This window comes from Varroa destructor, unplaced genomic scaffold (genome assembly GCF_002443255.2).
Source record: "Varroa destructor unplaced genomic scaffold, Vdes_3.0 BEIS01000003.1, whole genome shotgun sequence".
NCBI lineage: Eukaryota > Metazoa > Arthropoda > Arachnida > Mesostigmata > Varroidae > Varroa > Varroa destructor.
Genome location: NW_019211456.1, coordinates 15,001,987 through 15,024,024, shown reverse-complemented (window position 1 = coordinate 15,024,024; position 22,038 = coordinate 15,001,987). Strand labels below are relative to the sequence as shown.

At 44.2% G+C, this 22,038-nt stretch overlaps 1 protein-coding gene across 7 annotated transcripts in view; it reads left to right on the top strand.

The window, feature by feature from the left end:
• The first annotated feature begins 808 nt into the window (after positions 1–808).
• Positions 809–22,038, top strand: part of Wnk (Wnk kinase) — a 71,015-nt gene continuing 49,785 nt past the window's right edge. Inside the window, exon 1 of one of the 7 annotated variants that reach the window (XM_022798837.2) lies at positions 809–4,114. The gene's annotated coding sequence lies outside the window, so the exon portion shown is untranslated. The other 6 variants (XM_022798843.2, XM_022798844.2, XM_022798838.2 and 3 more) reach the window with 6 other exon arrangements.

Sequence of the window (22,038 nt, the reverse complement as noted above, 5' to 3'; positions counted from 1 at the left end):
AAATGGCAAACTGACATTCAGTCTACTTTTACAAAAAATGATTTAAAAATTTCACCGTAAATCACCTTCTAAAGTGTCTAATTTTTAACGAATGTCTGTCAACGATGCCTGGCCTTCGTAACCAAAAATTTTTCCTAATTTCCATTTGTGTTCTCCCTCTCTTTCTCTCGTTTTTCTACTGAGGTAGACCATTATGTTATTTGCCTTTGGAAACGACTCTCCAACATGTCTGCGGGCATACGCTTTCGCTTGGTTTACAATATTCAGCTATACCATGGTTCACCCCGCGCGGCTGAAACTTGCCAACACCGACCACCGCCAATCCTAAGCCACTCAGTCGACCACCCGAAAAAACTATATTAACTGAGATAATAGCCTATGTGCGAAAACGGCGTGCGAAACTCGAGTCCGGCCATTGCGAGGAGAGTGTATTTGGCTACTATGCTTGCCTGTTGCTCGTTCCTCGGCCAGATCCACAAATAAACAATAAGAAACCAGCATAATATTACACTACCCAGTGCGTCGTCTGCTACCAGTGCTCTTCGCGAACCGTTCATCGTCGCTCGTACGGGTAGGCCGCCGCTGTTGCCATTTCCAACGATGTAGTAGTACCCAAATGCCATTCTTGCACTATTAAGCTACTGCTAGTGTTTAATCGCTACTGCGCAAGGCCGATAGCAGACAGATCTTATTTGTGTACGAACCTATATAACTGGTTAGCGCATGTCCCGGAGCAGACGACCCTAATCTGACGAAACATCATCGGCCATCACCGACGACTTAGCTTATCGGACCACCATTAGCAGACGATGTACAGCAGCTCTGCTGGCACGAGTTGCAACAACACAGCGTTAGGGGGTGAGTGTAGCAACAGCACTGGATCGCTCCGGCCATTCTCGGTCGAGAATCGGCGAGTCTCTCCGGGTACAGGCAGCGCTGTACCAGTCGCGCTCAGTCTCCCCGCCTGGCCGCTTTAGTTGTGCTAGCAACTTGTCCGCCTCGCTCCTGGCTGGCCGTCTGTGGCTCACAGTGGTCGGTGCTGCTGCTGCTGCTGCTGCTGCCGATCTGCTGTTGCTAGCACGGTACTCGGTCGTTTCTTGTGTGGCTGTGCTTGACTCCTGTTGGCTGGAAGAAGCAGAGAACTAATAGCAGCAGCAGCAGCCGCCGCCGCAGCAGCTGTTGTAACAGCAGCAGCAGCAGTTATCGTCACAGCAGAATTAGCTGTGGCCGCAGAAGCGGTAGCAGCGGGGAACTGATGCTCTGTGTTGCAGCTGATGGCGGTGTGCGACGGACGGTTATTAACTCGCTCAGTCGTTCGCTTGTTCACGCAGTCACTCAACGGTACGTTTCTGCTGTTCCGCGTTCGTCCGTCTCTACTGTTGTGTTGCACCACGTCTCTTTCTGTGCCGTGCTCTTCGTTCGTCGCTGTCGTTTCTAACCGCTGCCATCGAAAACGGCGCGTTAGCGGCGCTACCAAACTAATTCGATTTAGACAGCTCACGCCGCAATATCGCATAGGCGGTGGCTGCAGCGGCGACATCGGTCGTAGCATGGTACGAAGAGATGGTTCCTAATGGTATACGACTGTAGTAGACAACTAGACAGACGTAAGCAACAAAGTAAGAACGGACCGCCGGAGCTGAGATCAATGATGGTCGCTAGCTTACGCGAACGAATGAAATCAGCAGGAGCTGAGCAGTGATTGTCCTGCACGCAGCACAGCAGTGGCTTGGATCCCTAGCCGTGAATTTACCGTGAGCTCTAGTTGTGTACAGTAGACGTGTGCACACAGGTCTCTGTCAATCTACCTCGAAGCAACCTGGCGCCAGAAAAACATCGTAGAGAACTTCTACGGTCAGAAGCACGGAAAAAAGCACCGTGCGATTCGTAATAAGACTGCTGTGTGCGTTTGCCGTTAGTGCTGGGCGACGGCCATGGCTCGGTGGAGTTGCTGTTAGCAGCTCTTGCAACGATTACCAGTACGACATTACGGACGATTTATAAGTGCGAGTCGTTGCTTCTACGCCACTCAGTGAGTGGTGATGTCTCGAGCGACGATGGCTCACACAGCGGCGATCATTACAATGTAGGAGCAATGCTACCCAGTTCAACTCGACCTGGCTCTTCCACACCGAGTCTATGAGCGAGTTTGTGAATGGCGGAACGAGGATTTTTCACTGACTACTGACAAATTTCTAAAACAATAGTAGCTTGATTGGTAGCTAGCTGAACCTGCTGCTGGCAAATTCGACCACACCTACAGTTAGTGATAATCTTTAAGATTGGCTTGATCTGTTCTGCTACGTAAAAGGCCGATAACGGACCAGATCCTTGATAGCTACGCCCGCTTGAAAAAGCACTCAATCCTTCGTTGTATAGCTGAGTCGGCTGCTCTGACAAGAACGGTATTTACCCCGGAGGCACAAACGGCAACGGGAGAATGTCACGGGGCCATAGGAAGGGCACAGCTTGTGCTTACCCAGTCGTTTTCTAAGCCAACTCTTAAGTGACAAATTCTACTGATAGCGCTGCTGTCTACAAAGTGTTTGGACCACGTACGGATACAGAGTGTATTTGGTAATAGGCGTGAATGGGTGAGGGCGAAAGGGACGACAAGAAGCTATCGGCAGTTTGGTCACGCACCAATCTTAAGTGATCACAATCACAATGTGTTCGCTTCTGTATGAAACCTAGCTACCATGACGTACTTGTCACGACGAGAAGTGCATCATAGTACCGTCAAAGTGAGAGCAACTGTCCGCTTCACTATGTGGAATATCTAGACGTGAAGACGACGCTAATTTTTTTGTTGTCATTGGGCACTTTCTTCTATTATTGTATGTGCTCGGAGTGCCACGGAACGTGTGGAGTTTGTGGCAATGTGACGTGAAGTAGGAAGGACTGCGAGAATCCAATCACGTTCAAGTTCGCTGGAGTCCTTTCTACATAGTTCAGTGTGTGCATGAAAGCGAGTGATTGTGTACGACGAAAAAAGTCTTCGTAGCCAGCCAGCCAGCCAGCCAGCCAGCCAGCCAGCGTCGCTTAGGACACTTGATACCAATCAATAGCAGCAATAACGTCGACAGTGGCTTTACGCTTTGCCTACTGGTACAACAACTACGAGTGATGATCGCCGACCAGGCGAGTTCGTTCAACCACAAAGCTAGTTGACTGTCCAGCTAGTATATAATACGCTTAGTAATATCACTGCAGAGATTCAGGAGTGACCTACAAACTGAGCTTGACGCAGCAGCGAACAGCGGAGGTGGTAGGTACGGACAAGCGAGCCGAATCCGATTGATCTGTTCGTCGGTGTGTTCATTCTCTGTTCATCGGTCGATCAAACGAGCTGCGCGAAGCACCGATTAGGATTGGATCTAGATCGGTACTCCCGTCTCCGTCTAAACTGTAGGCATACAGCAGACAAACAAGCTGCAGTGATTACCATTACGTGTTTGCATTATCTGCTCGCTGCTGTTATTGTTATCGTAGTGGTGCTGTTCTATAAATGTTGAAAGTGGGCGCGCCGTCCTGCCACTTCTGCCATGCTCATGGCACGCCGCTAATCTGCTAACCAGCCGCCCATCTCAGGCGTCTATCTAGCGATCCTCCAGCTAGCAATCTCAATGTAGGAGCAACCGCGGCGGCGGCGGCGGCAGCGGCAGCAGCAGCAGCAGCGATAAGAGTCGTCTGGGACAGAGAAACCTACAACGATCAAAAGCACCATCGGTAGCAGCCAGTCGCAGCAACTGCTGGAGGCCGACCGCACCACGACCACTCTGCAGCAGCATCAATAACAACAAACACAGCAGCAGCACAAGCCGGCCGTGTATGTCGTGACGCGGAGTTCCACCGAGGATCCATCAACAGGCAACCATCGCTCGTTCCGCTGTTTGGGGTTCGACAGAATAAACACAACAACCACATCGGCAATGAGGACAAATGCGGCGTCCCGGCATCGGCAACAACGAAAACGCTGAACAATACCAACGTGGATACTTGTATCGACATGGATAACGATAATACCAGTCATAATAATAGTATTAATAATACCTGCACGAGTACGGCAGCCGCAAACTCTATTTCAACGGATAGCGTTACTCATCGAATTGAGGTAGGCGGGTAGTTTCCAATAGATAGAATTAGAAGTAGTATACATTTCGCGTATTCATCATTCTGTAGTGTTATTGGTGTTTCTGTGCGAACGAACGCACGTTCAAACAGTCGTAACGACTGGCAGATAGGACCGAATCGGCAAAAAGACATCTATGTAACGTAAACAAATTTAAAATTAAACGGCTAGTGACCATAGCCAGTACGTGTCATCTGTGGACTTCTGAACGAACCCTGTTGCACATTGTAGCCATGTACAGGTAACAAGTAGCGGTGACAAGCCAGCTGCTGGCAACTATTTTGGTTTAGACTAGCAATGTGTTGTTGTTAGTCACATTGTGCTTCTATAGCCTAACTGATCCTATTTAAACAGCATCAATCGTTAGACAGGTGTGTACCTTTTAATATACAGGTGCGCTCGCCAGTTAACAGAGAGCGAGCGGCATTTTAAAAAAATGCCTCAACCATGCTTAGGAACGTCGTAGAAAAGATGGTGTGGCGGCGGCGGCGGCGGCGGCTTCAGTGATAGTCGGTTTCGAAGGCGCATGTTATGTATTATTGTACGACGGTGTAGCAGGTTGCACAGAGAAGTGTACCTCGTATCTGTATTTCACTGGAGCCAGCAAAGGATTGAAATGTTCCTATTGAGCGATGACTAAAGTTACAGTTTAATGGCTGCATTTGGCGTTCCAAGTGGCTAGATTGCGTCACACGTGTACGGATCGAACTAGCGCAAGTGTGCAAGCAGTGTATGATCGAAAAATGTAACGAGTATCTCTACGCTAGATGAGACGATTACGATGACGATCAGCAGCTATGTCGCGGCGTTAGCAACTGTGCTAAAAGTATAACAGGACAACAAAGTCCGGTACAGCGGGACGAGGAAAGAATCGCTTGCTCACCCAACGTTTGATCCCACGCGTTTTCACCATGCTCGAAGATTTCACGCCTGTTTCAGCCGGCTATAATCGCCTACTACATCTGTGTGTCGGGGACAATTGTATGGCCGGGCGAAGTGGCAAATGCGGCGGTCGAAATTCACGGACCGATTGGGTATATCGTATCTCGCCATATATCCACCTCCAGCCTACTGCATATAAGGAATAGAGACATACGTAAGTGTCTTCCGTGCTACCGATGAACAAGTAGGTGTTATCTAGGTTGAAGCGTTTGCTGTCGAAATGTTTGCTCTGTTTCTTGAGAATAAAGCGAGTTTGGCATCGTACGTCGTGCGTACAAGTCGACTCCCCTTAAATCGTTCTTTATTATTGCCAATCACGTGCGCTATTGGCCAGCGTCGACTAGAACAGCTTGTAGAAACTATCGACTAGAAAACGGTCGTCGAACAGTTGACAACAACATTAGCTCACAATTGAACTGACTCCTAGAATAATAATATCGGCTGTGCACTGCAAGGGTAATTGTCGGGCCGCCAGCTAAGTAGTTCACTCGAAACTCGCATTTCGCTGTTTAAATATAAATAGGCAAGACCACCCGGCGCCGAGTAGTGTCGTTTGGTCGCTAATTAAAGTCATTATTTTGCACCGACGGCAGTGAATAACAGAACATAGACCAGCTGTGCATATCTGTACCGTTAGCAAGCATGCGAACGTATGCATGTTCGCACATTTCCTATACGCCTTACATGCACGTACAAATATCGGTATGATTGTCGCCTACCGTTGTGGTGTAGTCCTTTTTTTATGCGTGAATTTTCATCTCACTGCAAAATTTCGCTAGCATTAGGCTGTGCCAACAGCTGGAGGTGCAACAGCAACGGGCAGAGACCATTTACAAACGACGGCCCGACACTGCCAATAGCAGCAGTAGCAAGAGGGTACTTGTATCTCCTAAAACGAACGTGCGGACAGTGGACATGAGGGCACCCAGGCAGCGTCACCACGGCTGACATTCACAGTTGCTTTAGCCGTGGGTAACGGTCCAGTTGTGGCTGGATAGCTGGATTGGAGTTGCATCGGCCGGACATGGCCAGCTGCCATTACACAATGGCAACAGCAGCAACTTGCTTATTGCAGAAGCACCTGACACCAGTAGCAACTTTGGGGCATAACAAGGATATGATGATGATCGCGATAATGGCGACGCCGCTGATGATAAAAAAAAAATGGCGACAGCACCGCTGACGGCACCCACGAATTGACGCTGTTTGCTGTAAGGACTAATGAATATAGCCATATACGATGGATGGATGGAAGGGCTGTGTTGCGCAGTATTGTCAATAATTGCTGGTGTCTTCTTTGTCCTGCTGGTGCTACTGCTGCTGCTGTCGCCGCCGCCGCCGCTGTTGCTGCTGCTGCTGCTGCTGCTACTGCAAGGCGACGTTAAAGCTGTGATGTTGCCGTCGTCGTTGTTTGGGGCTGCTTTTTAGCGTCGTGCTAACACCGCTAAAGTCAATCGACAATAAACTCTGGCAATTTTGTTGCTGATCTGCCACTACTGCCGCTCGTTCGGCAAAAACAGAGGAAGAGAACTTTTCGAACAATCGAAACTTTATGCGCGAACAGCAGACGGTGGTACTTCGCAATGGTCGCGGCATGACAGGAGCGCAGGAACTGAGCCGCCGTTCTCATCATCTTCATGTGCGTTACACAGACACCCCAACTCTATAATATTTGTATATGTGTAGTTGTTCCGTGGCCTATTGCCAGAAGCTATAATAATTAGTCTTCCATTAGCACCGTATTTCGCAACCTGGTGGCCAATATCTCATTGTTACCTCCCCTATTCTGGGCATGTTCGCACAATCAGTTGCTCCACATACATAATTAAACATAATTGCATTATATATGATAAACATAACTGTCATTGTGATTATTTATTGTTTTTGTCTTGCAGTGTAAAACCATGCAGGTAGTAAGCTGCAAGTTATATTTAGCAACGATATGAAAATTCGAGCTCGAAACTTTTAGGTAGTGAACAGTTCTGGCTTTCTTTCTTTCGTTAGTGCCATTGTTGGCGTTAGTCCATAGTAGCATACCTGGGTGGACCGCTAGTGCCATTCCTTCATTTCTTGCTGGAACTGTTAATAGTACCTTTTCACTTGAAGGTCGGCAAGTTAGACAAGTCCGTTAACTGTACTCAGTGGTGCGTGCCACTGTGGAATCCGTGTATGCTCTCTCCCACGGCATTCGCTACCTGTCAGTAATATAAACAACAACAACAACAACTGTATTTCGGCGATAACGTCTGGAGCGACCGAGCAAAAAAAACGCCGGAGGACGCGAATTAACCTACTCACCCCAGGCCGTAGTTGTTATCGTTATGGCTTCTGTTCTATTAGATGGGGTAGTTGAGGTCATTGTTTTTTCTGGACGGACTTCAGAAAAACAGAATAGCTCTTTCGTTCTTCGTATTATTCCGCTACTTGTCGGCTTGCGTTGGTCATGGAGGTACGTTCAGAAAATTAGAGGAGCCTGTGTATGGAATTTAGATCAGGGCCTACTGTGATATTGTCGTTGTCCTTGTTTCGTCGAGTAGTCGTTGAAATGCCATTGGGGTAAATATACAAACATGCGTTAGTGACATAAGTTCCGGCCGCCATCGGTAATTTGAACATCAAGTACTCATCACAAAGATGGAACGTGGAGTGAAATTTGGCTATCGTGAGAGCTCGATAAGTATCATAAAGACACGACGGATAGACGTTGTCAATGTGTCACAAAATCACTTGTCGGTTGTGCAGCGATGGGTGCGGAAAACACGATCATAGACCACGTCTTATGATGGCAGAAAACTTAACGCAACAAATATGGCAAACATGCCTCCATGAACAAACATGAAGCGTGACGAAGATAAATCGTAACTTGTGCGACGGCTCATTTTTTATGCTCATATCGATTTAATAGAGTTGTGTATTTACCTAATTTGCTCTGTAATTTAGGATGGTATGCATTTGTTTTCAAAGTAGACTATTGGAGTAGTATTAATGATAGCCAGTGAGTGAATACGATCGTCGACCATGCGGTCACGTCTATCCGATTCAGCACCGGTGAATGAACACACAGATTCCGTGTAAGTCTGGTGAACAAACAGTCAGATAAAAATTTGATCCACATCGTTGTGAGGCCCAGATGGGCTGGTCTGCACATGTAATGAAACACTTTCGCTCATAGTTATATCTTACTTCCAATAACGTAGACGGGAAGTTATAAACAGCGATGGACCACCTTTTAACGAAACATCTATCTATCTATAATGTTCTCTATGATTGTATATGTACACGCAAGCGTGTAAACGTTTGTTTATTCTATTTAATACACAATGCAAGGTACCCCAGCGCGTGATGTCTATAGGACCCAAATGCTGCTGCTGCTGCTGCTGTTGTCAGTCACCTTTGTCTGTTCTGACACGGGCGGCTGAATAATGCTAAACTGCTGCGCTAAACTAGGCGCCTGTTGCCAGCTGTCGTTCTTTTAGTCTTCTTTTGAGTTGACCTGACAGCGGAAAGTGTGTATAACAATTTTGTTCGCATACGTGCTTTTTTAGTCGTAGGCAGATAGATACCAAGTGGAATAAATGAACTGAGATTATTCAAATCCACTGTCGGTTATTTGATGCCTTTCTGGCTGCCAGTTCTGTCTAGCAATGTACGATTCACGTTTGCTGCCGATGCAACGCTAGATCAGTGACCGCTAGCTGGGTAGTATCAGTTGCAATTGCTTGTTGTGCTAAATATCTTTGATCATGTTATTATCTGTAATACGTGCGTAAAGGTTTGCTACCATTATCGTGCACGTTTATCATTGACAAGGCGGCGACTGGGATTCGCGCGCTATCTCTCTTGAGTCTGGAGTTTGTCTGCAATTATCTGTAGCTTGAGTGCTGTCTGTTAAATTGTCTGCCTAATATATATTTGCTCGTCTGGCTGTGTAGTTACCCACCATTGAATCGGTAGAACACGGTAGAATGGATGGCGTAACGACGCCGCGTTGTGCGTGCTATTTTCTTTCTACTATGAAGTACTTTTCCCTTCTCTTCAGAGCTTTAATGGACAGTTTCTATTTCGGGCTGGCAATAACCAGGTAGACGTACAACTCCTCTATAACTACTTCCTGGGTCGCACTGGAACAGGTCTATTAAACTGGGAGCAATTGCCAACTGGTCTTGCTAATAATGCGATGCTGAGAGATATTTGCGAAAAATGGGTTTACCAAAAACCTGGTCAGCGCTGGTCTTTTGACCGTTCTTATACCTGGGAAATGACTAAAAAAAGAAATATATGCAATAAAAATGGGCAGAAACGTTACTTAAGGTCGAAGTATTACGGTACGATATTTGCCGGATCGCGCGTTTCGACAGAAAACTATCACATTACCTGAGAAAAATTACCTGAATTTGTTGAAGTTGTTGTTGTTGAAGAATTCAAATTGTGCAATAGAAGGGCAGATATAGGAAAGAATTAACACAGTAGGTCCATTTCGGATATGAGCATCAGCAACAAATGTTTGATTTTGAATTGTAAATTCATCTGAAGAATTTCTAAAGCAAACCATGTCTAGCGGTTCCATGAACTCGACGGAATTGGTTTAGAGTATATACGGCTGTTATATTTCCAGGATATGTCCCGATATATGACAATTCATAAATTTGACGTTTTGATGATGTTTCATAGTAGATCTCTCTTTGGTACCCTCCGTTGTTGAATATGAATTCGATGTTAAATTTGAGCTGGATCAAAGATGTTTCGCACTCGCATGAATAGCAAGCTTTAAGCTGTGCTTTGAAGATGACAAGGTCAGTATACATATTGGTAAAAATGTCTATCAACCGCTAGCAGTTTCTTATGGAGCGTCGGTCACCCAAGAGTGCTGTGTTCAAGTGTACGCTATTTGAACTTTAAACAATCATTCCCTTTAATGAAGCGATACTTTTAAGGATAAAGTGAAACAGTGGCTAGAATGTTGGTTTTGAAAGAAAAGTAGAGACGGAATACTCCACGTACGGGTCAGCTTTGAATGGGACCTTTCTTAGCTTCTTATTTTATACCATAGCAGAACTGTTAAAAAAAGTTACGGACCTTATTTTGTCATAATGATTGATTTAGCGCATTTTATCCATTATTGCTAAGCTGAAGCTTCATATTACGATATTTAAATTCGTGCGCGAAATTCGACGCTGTATTAATCTTCTCTTATAGGTTTGAGACTAGAGTCAACAACTGAAAATGTAGTCAATGTTCAATAACATCCATCTGTTTCGCTAGGAAGTATTACTTATTAGGGAATTTTTTGATATTGACAAGCTTGTGATGATTTTAGTTCCCGTAAACGCCATCAACGTACTGCGTTGTTTGCTGCATAGACGTGACGAGCAGGTGAGGCGGTCAGTGATAGCAGTTGTGTGTGCATTACCATATTGGGGTTCGTTGCAATGGTCGTATCGTTGCAAGTGTGTAATTAACGTCCGATGGCGGTTTCGGACGTGCAATTCGAAACATTTCTATATTTAGTAATATGCTTGAAACATACTCCTGCGGTAATCGAAGTTTTAAATCTGTCAAAGAGAGGTGACAAGCTTTGCGTGTGTCCATACTATAGCGGCCATTGTCCCGCTTCCGAAACTGGCTTGGCGCCCCTGTCGGTAGAGTATGATTCTAAAACCGGTGTTAACCTCCACATTAGGCTAAATCTTCCTTTGCTGACGTACGTTCATGACCGAAAATAGGTGCCAAGCGATTCATGGTGTTCTGCAAGAGCGCAGATTAAGAACTGCGATTTATAAACTTCATTATGTAATTTATACAGAGGCTCAAATTGAAGACCGTATTGAAGAAAATCAAGAAATCATATCAAGAAAACACGTACGCTACTGACAAGTGTTTTCTATTTAATATATCCATAATAAGGAAATCTAGATCAAAGAGATATTGCCTAATTTATCTGTCTTGTCCGTACTTCACATAGGAAAATTTCAGGAGAAAATCTATGAATTTATGAATAAGTCATAACTAGCCAGAAAGATAGCATAGAACGCGCTCAAGTTGCCAACGCTAACAATGTCTCTTTTTTTCTGCTGTCTTCAAAAAGCAAGAGCCCAGCAGGACTACTAAGTGTTTCGACATCCACTGTTTGACGCTTGTTTTTATCGCAAAGTACACTAAAGCAGCAGCAGCAGCAGCAGCAGCAACAGCAGCAGCAGCAGGACACGTTTTTTTGCGTTCAACCGCACACGCGCATTCTGATCGTGTGTAACGTTTTCGCTATTTTACAATAGTAAAAACTTCGTATAATCATACCATAAAAATAGTAAGCCAGAATAGCTAAGCTAGTGAGTTGCTCGTTGCTCGTTGCTGTGTCTGTCATCATGTGTTGTATGCACCAATGAAGGGTGGAGTGGGGGCGGGGATGAAGACTCGTAATTGGAAGAGCGGGCCTAAAATCTACAAGTGGCAACGCTGGTGCATTCTACCGCGTTAACTGCTATTAGAGTGTTCAGGGTCAGCGGTTGCATAGTGATGCCGAAAGAAAGCAGAAGCTGTTGCCAAGAGGGAAAAGCTACTCGAAAAGCGCATTACGGTTATACGACGAAGAGACAGAAGCTTCGGCGTCGTCTTCGTAGTGCTGATTATGCAGGTGTGGCTTGTTCCACCCTCGTTCTGCTCGCGTTCCTTTGTTGTTAGATTTGGTCGGCTGCTGCCTCTGTGATGGCTGGTGTTGTCGGATCGTCTGAATTTTTTTCTTTTTTTTTTAGTTTTATCCGACGGTTGCCTCTTTGGCTGTTTGCTTGACTGAGATGGTTCACCGCTGATGCTTCCGTGGATCGGACTCGAGACAGCGGTGCGATTCACTGACTGCCTGGGAGTCAGTCGTTCTTCTACATAGTGTTAGCGCCACTAGAACTGTTGTTGCTCGCGTAAGTACCAGTCTGATCCGTGATTTGGCCAAGCAGCGTTGATATTGGCTATTGTCGCTGCTGCGGTTGTTAAATCTTCTGAAGAATTCTCATCACCGACGCTGGTGCTCGAGGACGTCGCCATTTCGGTGTTCGACGGGGGCCAGCAGCCGTGAATGTAAGCGACCCGGCCCGTTTGCGAAGTTCTGTAAACGCAGACACAAACCCATTTTTCATAGAGAATAGATAATGGTAACCAGTAGATGGGTACGACGCAGCTGTTCTTCTTTCCTAATTCTACACGTGGATATAGAGCGAAACGACAATTTGGTCGTTTCCGCTGCGACGCGTCATGCTCCGTCTAGTTTGTGTGCTTTGCTTGATTTGCCAGCCCTATATATCCGCACGGAAGTCGGTGAACAATAATTGAGTCATCATAGCTTCCTCTATTATTCACCTACCCGGTTTCTTCCTTGTACGCTCCTAGAATACGGTGTATGCCCACGGACTTGATTACTTATTATAAATAATTATTCTAATGTATTTCAATGGTGTTACTAATACTGCACAGTAAAATCAGCAACAAGCATCGTACTACAGAAAACTGCCGCCCCTACAAAGCTAAAATACTGTTTTGAAGTCCGTATCTAGAATGAAGTATCTCTAGTATGATTACGCTTTGTATTATGATAAACTTCATATATATGGACATTTTGAAAGTAAGTTGCTCGCCGATGTCCATAAGCCATGACGCGCAAACAATAATTCGAGAAAGCTCTGAATTAGGCGAGAACCTGAGGAACGGAGGTACGACTATTCGAGACGATTGTTTAGTTTTAGGAAGTCCGGCACTCAATAGGAAACCGTAATCAATTATCTGCTATATCATTGGTACACATTGATATCTATTATTTTTAGAGACACGGCGCCGCAAGCCTTAAATTCGATTCCACCTATCCTCATAGAGCAGGTCGCTTAGCTGTGCTGCGTGGACAAACATCCAGATAAACCTAAAAAGCTTGCGTCTCAGAAACGGCATCCTGATGGAACTTTTGGAGATTAGAAAAAACTTGGGAAAATGAGATAGCTTTTGCTGCGTAATCGACTAGTGCATCGTTTAGGTTTTAGATATGGCAGTTTGTCTCGCAAATCGGGCTGTCTGCGGTCGGCTTAGCACCATGTAGTAGCAAATTGAAGATTATTTTCGTATTAAATACGAGCCTCATCATTACGAATTGTTAAGATTGCCTACTGCGTAAAAACATTCGTGTCGTAAGTTTAAACTTAAAAAATCGAATTTTGGTAGTTTTTTTTTTATTCGACACCACTTTTTGACCTACACACACGCACCTGTTATGCAATGTTCTTTGCAGAAACAATCAATCAATGACGTATGCATGCACAAACAGACTTTTTGGTTTATCGGTTTCTGACGGTACAAAACATCACGAACACCTATGTGTTTGTCTGTATGTGTCTTTTTGCGGCACAGCACATTTATATCTACTCCGTTATTTATTATTGCCATATGGTGGATGGCTTTAATTGAGAACACATCCGCGCGAAGACGGACGGACGGAGACGCATCTAAGTATGTACTTAATGGAATATTTTTTCGGCAAAGTTGTTGTTTGTGGCTGAAAATTGTTTTTGCTGATGGCGATGTCTGGGCGACCTATCGGTTGACCCACTACGATAAATCTGGCTAACATCTTGCTTTTTCACTGTGTCAAAAGCCTTCCGGATGTCCACGTATCTGGTAGGCGATATGGAGAGACTGATACGCTGGCAGAATCACCATAACGGGTACGTTGTTAATACCGCTGTATGTAATGCTGGTACCAGAGAAGGGAGACGTTTGCAACAGTTGGCTGCCTCTCTAGACGATGTTTTCAAAAGGACTGGTTTTGTTTGCCGGTTATCGCCAAAAGGGCGTAGGCAACATGACGGATAACAGACACCCAAAGTGAGCATAAATGAAATAGACGCTTACGGGAACACACACGCACACGTGCCCATCGTAGCATTGCTGCTTTAACGTAGATGAAGAAACGAAAATAGTAGGCGGTTTATTATGTCGCCGCTTGATTGTACGTTATATACTTTTTACACCACGCGTTAGTAGCGAAGCACAAGTATGATATACTGGACTCCGTGGTATTTTGTTTGAGTTACTAAGTGTAACGATGCTTGAAACTCCTGTTGAGTTTTATATACTACTTCTGTTAAGTAGTATATTTATCGAGCGCGCACTATCAGATCGCTACGAGGTAGCGCTAAAATAATATGAGATCTAACAAATTCCGTAGCTGTATTTCTAAGCTTATGCCCGTAGCTATAAAGTTTTAATATTGGACGATAAAAGGCTCAAGCTGATCTCTGATTCCACGTTTTGGCCTCCGGCCGACCTTCACAGTTAGATTCGAGCGGATCGACTCTTAATAAGCGTACGTAGATGTCAAATAATCTAGAATGAACAATTGAACCACTTGTCGGATAGGTCGCACACGTGGCAGATGCGTTAGATAGATATCTATAGCGCGCATCACTATCGTGGAAAGACGTATTAGCTAAGCGATGCTTGATGCCAGTGCCATATACGAATTTCGAGACATTCATTTACTTAGTCGGCTTGTTCATTGTAGGCTAGCGAAGTCAAAACAGTTTCTTCATACACAATACAAATACAAAAAAAAACAAACAACACAACACAACGGAAACGCGAATTTGCTGACCCTTCTCAAGCTCCCGCCCTCTATCGCTGATATCAAAATGTCAGTGCTATTGACATCTAATGGATTTGTATCGATATTTGATTTCTATATTATCGCCGGTCGGTAGCTGAGTGAAGTTAATTCCCAATTCAATGACTGTTTGCTACACATCGTTCATAATTATTAGTGGACCGGAACTGAGTATCAGGCTTTGAGGGGATGAAATCTCGCGCTCTGGGTGTTTCAAAATATGGCGTATTAGCTTTAAGGCGATACAAGTATGGCGTCTGCATTTGGATGCGTCCATTCGTATAACTTTCCGAAAGCTTTTTAGAATAGACTTTTCCGTCCACGTTATATGTAACATCGACGGAAAAGTCTATGTTAAGCGCTTTAACCAATAATCCAGTGCATTGAAGTGTGAAAACGATAACGTCTGCACACTGCTCGGTTTATCTTTGTTAACGAAAAGCTTTGGCTATAAATTCAATAATTGCGAGAGACCTATGTTAATCTTGTTGCCTTAACTTCACAAGCCGTAAAGCTTCGATGATGTCACGTTAAATGTGGAGAAGATGGAACGCGTACCTGCATGCTTTTATTTGTGTCCAAAATTGTACTCGCAGTCAAAACGTTTCGGGGACGTAGTGTCAACGAAGCCTCGCCAGAAGACATGATATGATTAAAAAAATGCTACTAATGGTATTTGCTATCGATTATTGCGGTCCAATTACACTTCCATATCATTATTGTACCTCATCGTCTCTTACGCTGTTTGTTCTCTTCCGTGACTTCATTCGCCGTTCGATGATCTCCAACGTAGTCTTAGAAAAAAAAAAGCCAAACCGGCCACCTGCTCAGCGTTCTGTAACTTTTTCGAACTTAAGCAACTCGTGCAGTAATCATAAGCAGGACATGTTGATGATGACGATGGTCATGTCGGAAGCGTAACCTTGTTTTTCGTCGCCCAGGCACAGAAAAATTGCCAGGTCAGGACGGTGTGACAATGTCTGTTAAAGCAAGCTAAGATGACCGCTCGACGGATCATAATGGTGCGCTGATTTCTCCTATCTATGTATGCAAGGATGCGGCATGGCCTGTATATGCTATTCTGCATAGTCTATTCATCGTCAGGCTGAGTTATAGTACGTGTGCGGTGTATGAGGTCGTCTTGTACTGTGTCTGTCCGTTCGTACATGCTTGTCTATGTACGTATCTACGTAGACCCATATTGCGGCCAAACAGCGCGCCCTTTTGCAGACGCTTGCCAGACCGCCCACACTTTCCGACGAGGGGTTAAGCTAGGGATTAAGTAAAGGGGCATGGAGGGCCGGACTAAGAGGTAGCGGAAGGAACTCTGCTAAAGAGAGGGTAAGAGTGTCGTGCGACCGCCGGCTTTGCCACCATCGTGGTCGCCGTCTACAAAAGCAGTTATGGAATGGGGATGAACGAAGGCATTCGCGGACTGCAGCTGTTAGTAACTTTTGAGGGTGTAGTTGTTCTGCTGCTCGTTGCCTACTGGTCGTTGCTACCCAAAAAAGAGAAAGAGCAACGTGGTGGAGGGTAATCGAAGGACTTGCGGCCTAAAAGGTAGGTAGGCACCGTGCGTGTCTGTTTTCCGAAGCAGACCAAAGGCAAAGAGGCGTTTGCGGGCCTAAAAGGGCAAGGGGCAAGCCAGAACGATGTAGGAGTGGCACAGTATAGCACCGCGTACGGTGCGACGACCAACGCGAAAAACAACGTTAGACTCAGCAGGACTACGCAGAAACATGATGGCTACCTGGATCATAACATAATATGAAACTGTATTGCATTTACCAGTCCATCGTAGTCCATCTGGCCTTTCCATGCCAGGCTTTCGAACTCTGAAATTGCAGCGGCAATAAAAACGCCCAGAGCATAAAGCATGTCGCTATATTCGTGCTACAAATTTCAGGAAATTTTGTTGCACTGTGGTTTGTCCTTTGATTTCAGCTAATGCAGGTATTCGCCTCGCGTATTATTGTAGCCACGCGCCTACGATACGATAAGCAAGAGAGAGATCCGATCATAGAATTGAGGACAGTGGGCAGAAGTGCCTAACACAGAGCAGACTATAGGGCACGCTTGAGAGCCATTGAACGTGCGGTTTTGAGCTCACACTGAAGAGGGCGAGATTCAAGTACAGACGAGGAAACAAATGAGAAAGAGCAGGAAGCCAACAGTGACCAAACCTTCGGCGGCCCTGGGGCTCTAACACCTCCTGTTTTAGCCCGGAGAGTAAGGCGCTCCAGTGGGGGATTTTCGGAACCGAATCTGGTTGGGTTTCTCATCGGGTACTGTAGCGGTTAACCTCCCGCTAGCCCGACCGTTTACTAATAATTTGCAACTACGTGTACATTCGGGAAACCAATAGGGAAGAAACCATTAGGGAACGTGAGGACCTACTTGCAACGATGTTTGCGACTGAAACTACTACATTATTAAATAGGGCTCAAATAAGTATCTATATAGACCTATTAGAACGTGTCACGAATAGAAAACTAGCTGACTAACTTTACGTATTAGATTTATTTAACAAATCTTTCTTCAGCACTGTGGCGCCTCATAGTTAGTAGTTATATATATGAGTTTTGCCGCTGCCTAATCTTTACCAAACACATCTAACTAGCTAAAACACGAAGGGTCCAGATGAATGCTATTTACTGTTGTTTTTCGCAGATCGATATTTGTTGAAATTTACCGTGTTCGAAATGTGATCAGATGAAGGTTACTCTTCAGTTATTTCAGTTATTTCTTCAGTTATTTATGAAATCAGTTATTTCATACGCTCTCTGCCCCCTTTCGGATGTAGGCATTTTTCAATATGTGCGCGAATACGCAATAACTGACTGGTTTACCACTACAAAAGGGAACACTGATTATAACCTCGTCAATGCTATAGAAGTGCAGGAATGAAAAAGGATGATCGCCCTTAGGTCTAAGGTGTCAAGCATGCATTTGTCAGCTGGCAAAAAAGCAAAAGTTGAATTAGTCGCGGTATTTCTCCACAACATTCACAACAGAAAATAATTAAGAAACGAGATATATGCAGATCTTTTGTCTTATTGCATTTATCTGTCAGCGTTGACTTGCTGCCTCCAACGATCGTGTTCAGCTATTCGAGTCTCCTCACCGCGTACTCGAAGCTGATCCGGTCGGTAGGGCTTGATTCTCGCAGCTAAGCACGTCTCCCATGTCACAATGCTCTACGCTGCACTCTAAAGGGCAATGTCACCGGGAACATCTAGGCTGAAGTGGAACATTGTCTGTCAATGTAGCTGTTTGCGGAATGCTTCCATTGCCATCGTATATTCACAGACACATCAAATACCCATACAACATCGGCCGTCATGGCTTGACCACGCTTGACGTCCGTGGTCTAGACTGATCCGATCGAGAGGTGATATTGGCCCGGTTTATTTAGACGCTTCCCATTGATACACTTACATCAGATAGAACTACCTAATATAAATATCTAGTCACGTCTTGCTCTAAACATGAGAAGAGAACCATTTTTGTTGGACCAAAGTACCACGTACGTGTTGTTTTGTTCAGCTGGTAGCCTGACGTAAAAAAACACCTTCTTCGCGGTAAATATTTTCGCGAGCATCTTTTGCACAAAATTTCCTCATTCGAGTAGGCGCTGTATTTGCAGAGTGCCAAGCCGGGCGTCGTTTCAGTTTGGACCGGTTAAATAGCAGCACCAATGGTACTATTCTTTGTGTAGCCGATTTATTTTTAGACTGGCGTATTTTTCGCCCGCAGATGTAATGGGACCATCAATTAAACAAAGAGACCGAGTACAGGCTGTCAGTGTTTTCTTGTCTGTACGTATAAGGGGTAGTTGTTCGGCATCCCAGTGGCGGTCGATCTAAAATTTAGATTTGAAATAGGGCTTCAGCACGACGATAGTGCCAGGAGCTCTCACGAATACCGTCGTTGAGCCGTATGCATGTGTCTTCGAACCGTTATGAGACTTCGGACACTGTCAACTTTGCATAAACAACGATGCAATGAATTTAGTCGGCTAAAAGCGTAAGCCCGCTGAAGCTGTTAATTATCTAAATATCTACGCAATATTTTGCTGGTATTTTGTATGAACACTATTAGTAACAAGATTTATTAGCGGTTATGAGGCTGTTCTAATTGTGTGGGGAGCTTTGTTTTGCTCCCACAAAACTGGCCCATGAGCCTATAACAACAAATATTAAAGATATAATTAATAAGAAAAACGTTATCGCCTATTTCAGTGTCACTATGGCTATGGCATTATGCCGAAAGTCTGTTATAGGAAAAGCTGTGTGGCACCAGCACTGGGAAATCCAATGTAATAGTAATCAAAGAGATAATTGAAATTAGCTAGATAAATATTCTTGTGTTCATAATATATTCACTTTATAGAGGACGCGAGATTTTAGCGCAGCATTGGATAACAATGGTATTACACGATTGCTGTTGCGTTAAATAGACGGCGACTACCTTTGCAGCTTCAACTGGTTGATATTTAGGTGTATCATTTTGAGGCGTTAAAAATTACCGGCCCTTGAGTTTTTTAAGTTACAGTGATATGGCTCACCCTAAGGAGATTAGTAATGTTTGGGTAGCTGCGCTGGGTCTCTACTGTTGGCACTATCAAGGGGTTAGAGTTGCAAGTCAGGTTACATTGCAGAAAACACATCTTAGACGCAGTTTTTACGCAGTTAATTGGTAGGACATAAATAGGACAGTAAAAAATGCTCAGGAATGAATTCGGAGATTTACGGGTAGCTCATTCCTTAAAACTTAAGCCCATACGAGAAATTAGCGTTCTTAGGAAATGAAATATAGCTAAATATCACCGCGGGCACAGACAATCCACCTTAGTTTGTCGATTAGGATCTATGTATCCTTGGGAGAAGGCGCGTTAAGGCATGACGCACTTAGTCCGAGGGCAGTCAGAATATATGCAGAACCTTAAATAGCCTTGTAGAGGCTTCAAATGCGTCTGCGTGACCTTGGACGTGTGTGATTACGTATAGACTATGGCAAGCTATTTTGTGCTCTCGATATTTGAATACCTTTGCATTGCTATGATTTCAGATGTGAAGTCCACACATTCGGCTTGAGCTTTGTGAGTTTTCACATTCTAACTGAAATTGACCTCGCTCAACACTCCGCAGCGCCTACAGTTCATTCGTTAGTTCAATATCTGTCCTATTGAGTGAGCTAAGCAAAGGTCGCCTTTTTTCTACCGACATTTCTCTCATCCTATGCTTCGTCTACCGGTTAGGCCATAGCGACTGCGGAAAGCAAGCAAACGCTAGTCCAGGCTATGATTAGTTAATCTATTTCTGACTGTCAGGATTCATACGTTCCTTTCACGTTGTTCAAACATGAACAGAAAGAGGATAGTTGGATGAAAAAATAAAAAACTTGTTCGATTTTTCGGAAAAAATTTAGGTAAGAGTGGCCATGATGGGAAAAAATTAGCGAGGAAACGGTTCAATAATTTTTGAGTTTGTTTTTTGCTGTCCCTCACGTATTGCGCAGCCAGGGCGAAATCAGTTCATATCAAGACTCCGTTTTAGAACTGTTCGCTGTAGCAGTGTGGTAGGTAAAGCGACCCTTAGACGTAGGATGTATCCATCAATTTTAAGCTGTATTTAATCGAATTTTGTGCATAGACAAACTCACTCTGATTTGACAAGCTGATTGTTATGCGCGCAATGCAGTAAACAACGGTAGTTAATAGGCAGGATTGTTTTCGAGAAAGATTGTAGTTCAGTGATGGGAGGTACATATAGGTTTTGGGAAGGCCGAGCATTATTATTAAGCCAGGCCCCTTTGGTATTATCCATTTAGACGAGGGCAACATCTATCATGTTTTATACAGCCACTTTTCCCTGTCCCTACATGACACGCCCCCCAATCAACTAGACCTGTATCTTGTAACATTTTTTGGGTAAAGGGTAAAGGAAAATCTTTACACCGAGGCCAGGGATGACAAAAACGCAAAGGTTTACGTGGTATCAAGGCCTTCAAAATGCCGCGATTATCGACTGTGCTTAGATGTGTTGAACTCGAGCTGGATTATGGTGAAGACGCACTCTAATCCTAGAATTTGTTTTAGTCAATTTATGTCCTTATGCGTGGTTTTAGACGATGAAAATAATGTGGTACTTATATGATGGCTATACGTATGCGTTAGTTAAAAAAATTTAAATAATCTATACATTTTTGATATTAATAATTTTTAACTAAAATTATTTTGAGTAAATGTGGGCAAAACGTATAATACAGCCAGGCCATCGCTTGACAATCCTTTGTCTAGCACCTAACCACCTGCACGAACATATTTACAATATATGTGGAGCTTATGTGGTGAATTGTTTGCTATTATTGCGGTATCAGGGTGTCGACAAGGGTATATAAAGCATCAGGATTATGGCAGCTCTATTAAGGCTTTGAAGTTTTTAGGCTAATAATGGTATAACAGTGTGACAACAGGCCGCTGTAGTTCTGCACCGCTTCTGATGGCACTCAAATGTCACAGTAACGCGGCTGCCAAGCGACACAGGTGCTAGAAACTTGAATACTCGGCCGCAAAAAACTTAAGCACGACCTTAGAATTTCATCAGCACACACTGTATAAGCAACTTAGCATATTGATGACATTTTAATTGATTTTCTGGGTTTTAGCAGAGTACTTGAACCCTGTTTATCAGTTCCCACATTAATAGGTACGCAGTAACAGTTATTTATAATGCCCCAGACACCCAGCGTAATTCCTGCTTATAGATTCTATAAATTGCCTTCGTTCTAAAACCACACGGAAAAAGGTGTTTTTTTCTTTCAGACTTATCGATCTCCGTTGACTTGATTAGCTCGAAGAGTATGAAGCTCAACTGCTTTACCGAAGTTTGGATCATGAAGCTCTTAAAGAATCTTAGATTAGTGTAATGTGTAAATGTGTTTGTAATTGAAAAAATCGTTTATCTAGATTAATCTTCCACAGTCTTCCATTAATCTAGACAGGCGGGGGCGAAAAGATTGTAGCCTGTTGTCCGTCTTGGTGGCTAGTAAGTTATGGCTCTACGGCCCGTCGTGGTGAAAAAGACTTGCAATTTTGTTCGAGCTTTTCAGAAAGTTTATATTAGAACGATTACGGCCTACTTAAACCGAACGTACGTATTATTTTTGATATACGCAGAAATCTTTCGGTTTTTCCAGAAACTTCTCAAAATTTCTTTTTAACTTCCAGTCTTAACGTTGTCAGTAAACAATTATTTCGACTTGCCTAGCATACCTATCGAAACTCGACTGAATAAGGTTCCTGACGGTGGAAATGATATAGGGTGGA